The sequence below is a fragment of the Pleurodeles waltl genome, chromosome 1_1 (assembly GCF_031143425.1).
Source record: "Pleurodeles waltl isolate 20211129_DDA chromosome 1_1, aPleWal1.hap1.20221129, whole genome shotgun sequence".
Classification (NCBI taxonomy): Eukaryota; Metazoa; Chordata; class Amphibia; order Caudata; family Salamandridae; genus Pleurodeles; species Pleurodeles waltl.
The window spans coordinates 429457565-429469663 of NC_090436.1; the positions used below are offsets into that span (position 1 = coordinate 429457565).

At 47.9% G+C, this 12099-nt stretch overlaps 1 protein-coding gene across 1 annotated transcript in view; it reads right to left on the reverse strand.

Annotated features, from left to right (window-relative positions):
• Nucleotides 1-12099, reverse strand: part of TNPO1 (transportin 1) — a 1170250-nt gene that overhangs the window by 477729 nt on the left and 680422 nt on the right. The window lies entirely within an intron of this gene.

The window sequence follows — 12099 nt, forward strand, 5'->3', positions numbered from 1 at the left end:
AGAGGCAATAACTGGTAGCAGATTCTTTATCTTAGAATTTCCCCAGGGGTCAGTATGGATCTGGAAATTCTTCTTGAGAAGTACCTCTGCGCGTTTTTAGGTGGCATTAATCGACTTCACATCTGTCGCCGGCTGCACTAGATTGGACGTTGCGGGTCCTATATAGGGGCCACCTTGAAGCGCTGATGTCAGCCTCTTTTCACCACTTACTACGCCAATACCGCAGAGCCATGAAGAACACCAAACATTGTTGCGTCAAAGCTAGGGCCCTGAAAGGGAGTCTGTCCCTATAAATCAGTACACAGAGTGGAGAGGATGGGTGGGTTAATAAGGAATATGCAATGCAACTAGATATTGTCTCTACCAGGTAAGCTGTTACCGAAGGTAAGTAATTTGTACATCTAGTTGCAGATTCCTTACCTCACATCAGATATCCAAGCAATACAATCCCTGGAGGTGGGTCTGCGAACTAAAATCATACTAGAAAGCCCTGCAGGACCTTACATGCAAAGTGCACGTCCGTACGGACCTGATGGCTGGGCAGTCGTTTTTGGTAAATGTGTGCAGAGATGTCAGGTTGACTCCTGACAGATGTCAAGGACTGGAACTCTGTGTGCTAAGTAGCAGCTTTAGCTCTGGTAGAATGAGCACGCAAACCCTCAGGGTGTTGCTTCATAGCCAGTTTGTTGCACATTTTTCATGGAGAGTATGACCCATCTGGAGATGGTTCTCTTCTGCACTGCCTGACCATTCTTCACACCCACATAACCAGCAAAAAGTTGATCATCCACCTGATTTTGGGTCCAGGCGGTGGAGTCTCTCCTCTTCTTTAGAAGGATGCGGGGGTGCGTAAAATGTAAGTAAGGTGAAGGATTGGCCACCTCACTCACCCTGTGGGGCAGATGTAATGGCCACAAGGAAGGCTGTCTTCAAAGTGAGAAGCCTGAGAGGACAACCGTGGAGAGGCTCGAAATAAGCGCACATTAAAAATGTCAAAACCAAATTCAAATTCCATTGGGGCATAATGAATGGAGAACTTATTTACGATAGGAAATTTGAATAAGACAGATTGATCAGGCAACTGCAGAAATGGCAGACAAATACCCTTTGTGAGTGCCTATAACAGACCACTGCTTGGCCAGAGAAAGGATAAACAATAAGACCTTAGAGAGGGGAGCAGAAAGGGACTTGTCTGTGCTCCCTGCCACACATTTCTTCAAATGAAAGGCATACACCGTTTTGATGGAGGGACGCCTGGCTACCAAGATTACGTAACAGACTACAGGTGGAAGGTCAAAAGCTGCTGCTGCTCAATATCCAAGCAAGAAGACAGAGACTGCACAGGTTCAGGTGGAGAACTATCCCATGCTGCTCTGACTGATGAGCCTGCCCCTTAGGAAGAATCTTCTGAGTATCAATGGCCATGCTCAGTAGCTCGGGATACCAGAATCTTTGTGCCTAGTCCAGAGCCACAAGGATACTTGGGCCAGTCATTCTTTATCTTTTTGAGAACTCGGGCAGAAGTGGTACGGGCGGAAAGGCGTACAGGAGGCCTGAGCTACACAAGACAAAAAGATTTGCAGAGAGCTTGCCACCTTGGAAACTCCAGCACTTAATTGCGGACATTGTGTGTTCTCTGTGGAGGCAAACTGATCCAAACAAGGCTCTCCTCACTGCTGAAACACCTTGCGCCATCTCCAGATGGAGACTCCATTCATGATCGACTAAGTATTGTCGGCTGAGTGTGTCAGCTCTGGCATTCAGAGAGCCCTCCAGATGTTGAACCATCAGGGAAATGCCCTGTTCCAGCCACATCCAGAGGTGCAGAGTCTCCTGACAAAAAGGTCTGCAACCCTACCCCGCTTGCTGCAGTACCACAAGTCAGTGGTATAGTTCGAGAAACACCTGCACTACCTTCCCTTTGAGCAAGGGAAGAAATGCTTTCAATGCTAGCCCGATTTCCCGGAGCTCCAACAGGGTGATGTGGAGTCTGGACTCCGGCGGAGACCAGATGCCTCTGATCTTAGCCTCGTCCAGGTGGCCGCACCATCCCAAGAGCGATACATCTGTCACTACCTGTCAGGGGAAGAGAGAGGAATCTGCCACTGGCCCAATCAAGGTTCGCTATCCACCACTACAGATCTCATACAGTTCCCTCTGAGATCTGGACCATGTCAGAGAGTTCCAATGCTGCGCTCAGTGGAACTTCAGGTCCCATTGCAGAGCCTGCATATGCCACCTGCCGTATGTCCCCAGCAGGATGCAGGAGGCCATGAGGCCCAGCAGCCTCAAAGTCATTCTCACCGAAATCCAGGACAGAGGCTGAAAAATCAGTATAATAACCTGGACTCGCAGCTTGAGAGGTTAATCCCGAAATTGCACTATGACCAGAACTGAAAGGGAGCATCTGAGAGGGAGTCAGGTGTGACTTTGGCATGTTTATAGTGAACCGTCGCGAATGCAGAAGGTTCACTGTAGTCTGGAGGTGGTAGACGACAGCCTGGGCTGAACCAGCCACAATAGCCAGTCGTCGTGATAGGAGGAGACTGAGAATGCTGATCTGCGCAGATGAGCTGCAACCACCACCATCACCTCGAAGAACACCCTAGGGGAAATGGTAAGGTCAAAGGGGGGCATGGTGAAATTAAAGTGCTTGTGGCCTACTGTGAACCACAAGTAACGTCTGTGGGCAAGTGTAGGAAAGTAGCCTCTTTTTAGCATGGTTACCCCCCCCCCCCACCCACACACTTTTTGGCCTGTTTGGCTGTCTGACTGTGTTCACTGGGATCCTGCTAACCAGGACCCCCGAGATTATGCTCTCTCCTTTAAATTTGGTTACTGGAACATTTCTCCCCACATTTGGCATAGTGGTATCACCTTGTAAGTCCTTAGTATATGGTTCAAAGGCTCCCAGGGCATTGGGGTACAAAGGGGATCCCTAGGAGCTGCAGCATGTATTATCCACCCATAGGGAGCCTATGCAAAGTGTTCTACAGGCCTGCCACTGCATGCACCCTTACACTACCAGATCACTGCACCAGGTCACTGTAAGTAACCCCTATGGCAGGCCCTCCTAGTCCAGAGGGCAGGGTGCAAGTACCTGTGTGTAAGGTCACCCCTTCACTAGCAGAAGTGCCCCCACAAACTCCAGTTCCATTCTCCTGCACTTTGAGTACGGGACGCCATTCTAGTCGTGTACTGGACATAAGTCACTACCTATGTCCACCTACACAATGGTAATTCCGAACCTAGGCATGTTTGGTATCAAATATGTCAGAATCATACCCCAATACTGTTGCAAGTATTGGAAGTATGATTCCATGCAATCTGGGCCTCCTAAGAGGACCCCTAGCATTGCTAACCACCAGTCTTACATGGTTTTCCGGGCAGCTCAAGCTTCTGCCACCCCTCGGACAGGTTTCTGCCCTCCTGCTGCTTGATGTTATCAAGCCCAGGAAGGCAGAACAAAGGATTTCCTTTCGGAGAGGGAGGTAACACCCTCTACCTTTGGAAATAGGTGTGGCTGGCTTGGGAGTGACCACTCACCTGTCCATCACCACCCCAGGGGTGGTGCTCAGAGCTCCTCCAGAGGGTCCCTGGGCTCTGCCATCTTGTTTCCAAGGTTGGCAGAGAACTCTTGGAGCATTTGAGTGGCCTGGCCAGGCACGTGACGTCAGAGTCCCCTCCTGATAGGTGGTTACCTGGTTAGGTGACCAATCCCTCTTTCCGGGGAATTTAGGGTCTCTCGATTGGGTGGGTCCTCAGATTTGGTTTGCAAGATTCCAGCTGGACTCCTCTGCAACCTCCACTTCGACGGCTGGCCACTGGAACTGCAACTGGACCTCCCAGGAACAGACAAAGGTGCAGATCCACGAGGAAGACTCTTCTGCAACATTGTTTCCAAGGCTCATGCCAGATACGCAACATTTCCAAGGGTGTGCATCCTCGTTAGACAGCAACTCTTCAGCCTGCACAGGAAGGAAGGAAGAAAGAATCTCCCTTGGAGTGAAGAAGTCACTCTCCCGCATTCGCAGGCACCTACAGAAACGACTACCGGCTGCATGAATCCCCTCTCTCCTGCTGAGCTGCGTGTATCCTGCATCATGGGTGGTGGTCTTGAGTGATCCCCTTGGTCCTCTCTACCAGCTGTCCAACTTGGGTTGAGGTAAGCCCTTGACTTCCTACGCAGGACAGTAGCCCCCCATGCACCACGTCTCTTGCAGCTGCCACGGCTTGTTTACATCTCCTCCATGGGATCGTCAGGCGACGTGCAGCTCTGGCACACCTTCCTGCAAAGCCCAGCCCTCTGTGTGGTTTCCTGCGGCATGGAATCTCCTTCCTGCACCATCTGTGTCCTCGTCCTGTGGGTGCTGCCTGGGCTTCTGTGGGCTCTCGTGATCACGGAGGGTCCCTGCGACTCCCTCTCCTGGGTTGAGTATTCCTGCACCTTGCTGGTCCCCAGCAACTCTGCGTTCCACCAACCGCGAACATTGCCTTTGCCAAGGCTTGTTGGGGGAATCCTGACAAGCAACCCAGTCTGTAATCTTCTGCCCGGCAAGAGACATCACCTGCATCCTCCAAGAACTTGACTACGTCTTCAGGGGTGCAGTGCTGACCATCCTGTGTTCACAGATAACCAACTCCTGAATCTTCAGTGTGGTGGGCAGGGGCTCCTGCACCAACTGGACTCTGTTGTGCCTTTTGGACTTGGTCGCCTCTTCACAGATCTTCCTTCACCAGAATCCACCACAAATCCACGGTAGGGGGAGACAGCATGCTAGTACTTAGGGATGTATCCAGCCCACTGGTTTCACCAAGGTCCAGATACCAGTTCATGGGGTCTTGGGGCTGGTATTCGAAAGGGTTCAGCAACCCCTCCCATTCTCATCATACTCTAACCCACAGGAATACGGCTCAGGATCCGACATAGGGGGCAAGGCCCCTGTCCGCACAGGAGTTGGCATCATACAATGCCCCTAGGCTCAGAGTCAGCAATGGGAATGGAGATGGCGCCACATGGGAGCAAGGGTGCCGATGTCCGGACTGGCTTCAGTGAAGGTTCAAGTGGTAACACAGATGCTGGTCCGGATCCAGGAACGGATCCATCGGTGCCCTTTTGAGCCGAAGCTGCCAGCGCAGAAACCAAAGGGGCCCCTTCTGACTTTGCAAGGACGAAGGCGCACCAGCGGAGTCAGATTGGCCAAAAATGAGGCCCATGGCCTCATAAAACTCCTTAAGTTGGGCTCCCGCTCCCTTGTCTCGTCTGCCGATGTGAAGTCTAAGAACGTTTTGCTTTCGTCGATCCGCCTGAGGTCTTGGAGTCAGACGATGCAGAGGGGTGACTCTGTGACCGATCCTAAGAGCTTCCTCTCGACCGAGACTTACACGGAGTAGAGCACCATCAGCTTTAGGGACCGTTCCCTCAGTCTTCGAATTCATGGCCCAGCACTCAGAGCATGACTTTGGGTTGTGGTCACGCTCCAGACATCAAAAGTACACGAGGTACGGATCGGTCATGGACATCCCCAATGGCAGGATCTGCAGGGCCTGTTCTCTGGTCTTTCACGAAAATATCCCTCGATGCACCAAGAGTAGAATTACTCAAAATTTTTTCAACAAAAGCCGAAAAAAGACCAGTCTAAAAGTGACTATGGGGTGGTTCTTTCTTCAGATCAGCGATGACACTCCTTCTAGTAGATACTCTAATCGCAGATTTCTCATCAGTTGAATATTCAGTAGAGTGTATCCGGAAAATGTTTAGCAGTACCCCAGCACACCAGTAGGCAGTGTGGTGCATCTCTGCGCCAACATCATTTCACTCCGAAACTAGCGTGCAGTGACACATATAAGCACCACCCATGCACACTGACGTCAGTTGCTTTCTAGGCCAGCCATGGCCTCAGAAGCAGAACCCAAACACAGATTGGTTTGGCCCAGTGGGTAGTTCTCTAGACTTGGGACCTTCTTAGGTGGAAGAGTCTAGTTCACAGGACGGGCAGACAAAGATTCAAAGGGGAGTTACTGGGGAAGGGTTTTGGAATCTGCAAATAGATGAGTTTCTAAAACAAAGAACATTATCGGAGGCAAGTAATTTGATCTTCTGACAGATAGTTCTAACTGCAGATTCCTCCCCTTTTGAATAGATACCAAAACACCATGCACCACCCCTACCCCAAGCTCTGGGGTAAGTCAGTAAACTGACATAAAAAAATAAAACACTGCAGGGACATCTCTACTGAACTGGCTGTCCATACAGCAATGCTTTGTGAATTTATGAAGCAACATCCACGTAGCAGCCTGGCAGAAATCCTTAACAGGCATTCTGCATGCAAACACAGTAGTAACAGACTAGAGGATGGAGCCTTTTCTCCTTAAAGGGTGAGGTGAAGCAAAGAACACTCGCAGTAATATTTTCTCCAACATGAAAAGGGTTCCCTGTGTTTGGCAGGAAGGCGGCCCAGGTTGTCGGGACCCGTTTGTTTGAGTAAAACATGGTTTATAATGGGTTGATGGACTTTAACCTCACTCACCTGCTACTCAATGTTATGGTGATGAGAAAGTCTGACTTGAATGCCAGGAGCCATAGAGACAGCAAAGCAAGGGCTCTAAAGAAGTACAAATAAGGAAAGCAAAGACCAAATTCAAGTTGTATAAAATGAATGTAGCAAGAAGAAACATAAGTTGTAAACATTTCAAGAAACGCTTCACAAGAGACAGAAGCAAAAAAGGTGATCCAGCAACCACAAAAAAAGCAGAAGAGCTGACATTGGAGTTCATTAAGGCACAGTCGGTGCAGGCCTCTGAATCATGTTCAGAATCCAAGCACCTCAGTCAAACCCAATGAGGATCTATCACAGACATTTGAATGAAACATCTCAAACTGCCCAAGTTTTGCTTTCAGATATAATACAGGTGTTGTTTTTCTGATCAATAGCCTTGCATTGTCCAGCTTTACAGTTGGACTCATAAGCCAACCAGAGGCGTGTGCCTGCACAATATTAACTCTTGATAAAATGGCACTCCTTTCAAAAGATTATAGTTCCTGCTCCAACACCACAGAGACTGTCTTGCTGGTACAGGTAGGTGAATCTAGTGCAGCTTTCCTTCCATTAAGATCACTGACCTTCCAGGGACTGTTGAAAATGCATGTGGAGTCTTGAATTTGGAACAATTATTTAAAAAAAAAAAAAAATAGTTTAAGGTTTTTTAACAATTGCAGGCAATCATTTCCCTCATGCATGACGAGAACATATCCGCATCAGAAGGAACCTTATTCTAGCAACCTAATACACATTTCCATTTTCAGCAATGCCCAATCATCGGAGGTTTATGTCTCTCCCTCCCACTTACAATATGAGGTCACAGGGCGGGGGCGCATAAGAACTGTACAAACTAACTGATAAAAAGTCTCAGGTTCAGGGAGTTATGTGTGTCAAATTCTACTGCATCAAATAGGGTTGTGGGGTCCATATGAGGGAGCAGAGTGTTCCTCTGATTTGTGGCCAGGGCTCTAGGTTTGTAGCGTGGTCATCAGTCTCAGGGGCACGCCAGTCTACTATTGGTCAGGAGGTGGCATGGTGGACTCCCACTCAATTCTTTGTTCAAATGCTGTCAGTGTCTCCTTTCAGCTATCTGGAGTTTTGGTGAATGATGCAGGTGGTCCCTAGAAGTAAAGACGCCAGCCGAGCACACACAGGAGAGTTCTAAACTAGAGACATTTCTGGCAAATTGTAGACACCCTCTCCTCCGAAGAAAACTCCATCTGTGAAGAGGTGATGCCACCATCGCTAAACACTTAGAAAAAGTCAGAGGAGCTTATTTCAGTAAAAAAATGATAGACATGTCTATGGGCAATGAGAAATACCCGGGGGGGGGAGGGCTGCAAACATTTAATGGAGAGCCAACAAAAGAAATTGGTTTCTTGAGCTATTTGTTGGCAACCTTGACATAAAAAAATGGTCTCAATTCTTGTTCAAGGCCCTTTTTGCATATCAAAACAATTTGAATAGCTGCCTTTTCCTCTCCAAAAGAAGGGAATGGGCTCTATTCCTTTTTTCAGGTGTAAAGTTGTAGCTACTTTTTGAAGGAGATGGAGCTGGTGCTTTGGGGTAGATTATGGTGGAAATAACAAAGGGGGAGATCAGAACTGGATGGGAGATCCATTTAGGATTATTTGTAAAACCCAATTCATAATCTTCAACCAAGCACCTGGTTTTAAAGATGTTAGGTGCAGCCACATCTCAACGAGAAAGATGCCACAGCAGTAACCGAAGATGGCCTACTCGCTGAATCAATGGCGGTACTGATGACTAGCTTAGAAACCAGCAGGTCTTCCCACTAAAAATCCAAGAGGTCTTACTTGCATTCTCTATGAAAGTCACAGGTAAAAATTGTGCAGTCTCCCAAATATTTCTATCATACAAGCGCTAGCTGTTTTGAAAGGCAATGCTGCTCTGCCAGAGACTTTTCTTCCTGTTGCATCAATGAGTATGCTTACTCTGTTTCGGATGCAGGTTTGACCAGATGTGTCTGCTGCAGAACCATGTTTCTTTCTCACTGCTAACAATATCATAGATTGCAGCTTAGACTCTTTTCGTTAGAAAACTGGGTCCTAGCCCAGTGTTTTATTTTTGATAAGCAGTCTTGGTATCACAATTTTAGTTCTCACAAAAAAAATCACTTACGGCCATCTCTCCAAAGCAAATCCAGGCACCAAGGGCAAAAGAGACCAAGAACCTGAATGAGGTTGCAGTAGCTCCACACCGAAAGAGACTTAGGTTTGTGGAACCTTAATAAGAATGGTCAGTTTTTGACGCCCCCTCAAAAAACATATTGGATTTTACATTTATTATAACTAAGTGAGGCATTTGATGAAGAGCCTGTTGATGTAGGAGTGTCAGAGGAGTAAGTAGAGGAACAAAAGAGATCGTTTGTGTACAGAGATGTAGACAGAGATCTTTTCCTCTTATACCTATCTGGATTATACTGCAGGTTATGTTAAGCAGATCTGTACAGTGTACTATCACCTGGAAGGGTATCCTGGTGCTGAGAAGGAGACAGTCTAGCCAAACATAGGACCTAGAAGAACTACTTAGAAAGCCAGGTCTTAAGCTTATTGAGGAATTCAAGTGAGGAGGAGGATCTTGTGTGTAGTGGCAGACTGTTTCATGTTTTAGGAGCAATGTAAGAGATGGCCTGACAGCCAGATCAGTTTTTCCATATGTGTGGAATGTGTGCAAATGGAGTGTGGATGAGCGAAGGTGTCTGGAATGTTTGTGACAGTGCATGTTATTGAGGTATGCTCGGCCAGTGTTATATAGTGTCTTCGAGTGGATGAGGAGTTTGAATTGTACTTGCTTGAGTACGGGGGGGCCAGTGGATCTCCATCAGGTGTGGTGTGATTTGAGTGAGGCCTTGGAGATTGAGAGTGGTTCTGACTGCAGAGATATAACGGTCTGCAGCCTTCAGGTGAGTTTTTTGTTGATCCTGGCATAGAGGTTGTTCCCATAATCCAGCTTGCTTGTGATCAGGGTGTGCCTGATGATTTTCCAGATGCTGAATGGGAGCCATTTGAAAATCTTCCTCAGCGGCTTGAGGGTATGGAAGCAGGAGCTGATAAAGGCATTGACTTGGGCGATCATGTTGAGTTTGCGGTTGATGATGATCCTGAAGTTTTTGGCATGATTTTTTATCCTAGCTGTTGGCCATCAGGAGGAGTCCTATGGAAAAGTGTTCTTCCCGAAGACCACGTTTTTATACTTGTCGTTCACCTTTAGACAGTTGGCCTTCATCCAATGAGCGATTTCAGTGATGCAGGTTTAGAACTTGATCTGGGTACTGGGCAGCTTGCTTGTGAGGGAGAGAATGAGTCACATGTAGTTAGCGTAGGTAGGACGTAGATGTTGAGAGAGAATGAGGCTAGCTGGAGGGATTATGTATGCGTTGAAGAGAGTTGGTGTAAGGAAACAGGCTTTTTTCAGATTCACCTTCACTTTCTGCCCCCATTTTAACTACTGGGTAGTGGTGTAATGACTGAAATGCCCGAGCCATGTTCGGACCCGCTCTGATGACCCTGAAAATGTGTGTGTAATTGGCTTATTCCCAGCTGGTTTAGCTTAACATACTTGTAAGCCCCTAGTATATGGTACCAGGAGTATCCAGGGCCTGTAAGATTGAATGTCCCTCAGGGACTGTAGCAATTGTTGATGCCTCTATAAGTGGGGCAAGGTAAAACACAGCTCCCAGTCTGCTACTGCAGACTGGAAGGGCAGTTTCAAATTACTAACTCGACTTTGCCATTTAAGGTAATGACAAAGCCAACACCCTCTTCTTTTTTAATATGGAAAATGTCACTTACCCAGTGTACAACCGTTCGTGGCATGTTCCGCCTCAGATTCACATGCTGTGCACTGTTCCTGCCATCTAGTTTTGGGCTCGGAGTGTTACAAGTTGTTTTTCTTCGAAGAAGTCTTTTCGAGTCACAGGACCGAGTGACTCCTCCCTTTCGGCTCCATTGCGCATGGGCAACAACTCCATCTTAGACTGTTTTCCCGCATAGGGTGAGGTAGGAGTGGTAGAATGAGAATCCTTAAGATGTCCGTGCAATAGAATAGATATGTATGTACATAGTTTGTACTAAAGGAATGTTTATTTATATAACATTTTTAATTGCAATTTAAACGGCTACAGGCTCCCGGGGAGGTGGGAGGGCACATGTGAATCTGCAGCGGAACATGCCACAAACAGAGGTACACTGGGTAAGTGACATTTTCCGTTCAATGGCATGTGTAGCTGCAGATATACATGCTGTGCATAGACTAAAAAGCAGTAATTCTCCCCAAAGCGGTGGTCAGCCTGTAGGAGTTGAAGTTGTTTGAAATAATGTTCTTAGTACATCCTGTTCTACTGTGGCTTGTTGTGTTGCTAGCATATCTACACAGTAGTGTTTGGTAAACGTATGAGGTGTAGACCAAGTGGCTGCCTTACAAATTTCTGTAATTGGTATGTGTAAGGAAATGGCTCCCTGTTGCAATTACCCCCCACTTTTTGCCTGATACTGACTTGACTGAGAAGAGTGCTGGGACCCTGCTAACCAGGCCCCAGCACCAGTGTTCTTTCCCCTAAAATGTACCATTGTCTCCACAATTGCCACAACCTTGGCACCCAGGTAAGTCCCTTGTAACTGGTACCCCGGTACCAAGGGCTCTGATGCCAGGGAAGGTCTCTAAGGCTGCAGCATGTCTTATGCCACCCTAGGGACCCCTCACTCAGCACAGACACACTGCTTGCCAGCGTGTGTGTGCTGGTGGGGAGAAAATGACTAAGTCGACATGGCACTCCCCTCAGGGTGCCATGCCAACCTCACACTGCCTATGGCATAGGTAAGTCACCCCTCTAACAGGCCTTTCAGCCCTAAGGCAGGGTGCTCTACACCACAGGTGAGGGCATAGGTGCATGAGCACTATGCCCCTACAGTGTCTAAGCCAAACCTTAGACATTGTAAGTGCAGGGTAGCCATAAGAGTATACGGTCTGGGAGTTTGTCAAAAACGAACTCCACAGCTCCATAATGGCTACACTGAATACTGGGAAGTTTGGTATCAAACTTCTCAGAATAATAAACCCACACTGAAGCCAGTGTTGGATTTATTAAAAAATGCACACAGAGGGCATATTTGAGATGCCCCCTGTATTTTACCCAATTGTTCAGTGCAGGACTGACTGGTCTGTGCCAGCCTGCTGCTGAGAGACGAGTTTCTGACCCATGTGGTGAGGGCCTTTGTGCTCTCTGAGGACAGAAACAAAAGCCTGCTCTGGGTGGAGGTGCTTCACACCTCCCCCCTGCAGGAACTGTAACACCTAGCAGTGAGCCTCAAAGGCTCAGGCTTCGTGTTACAATGCCCCAGGGCACTCCAGCTAGTGGAGATGCCCGCCCCCTGGACACAGCCCCCACTTTTGGCGGCAAGTCCAGGAGAGATAATGAGAACAACAAGGAGGAGTCACCCACCAGTCAGGACAGCCCCTAAGGTGTCCTGAGCTGAGGTGACCCGTGCCTTTAGAAATCCTCCATCTTGATTTTGGAGGATTCCCCCAATAGGAA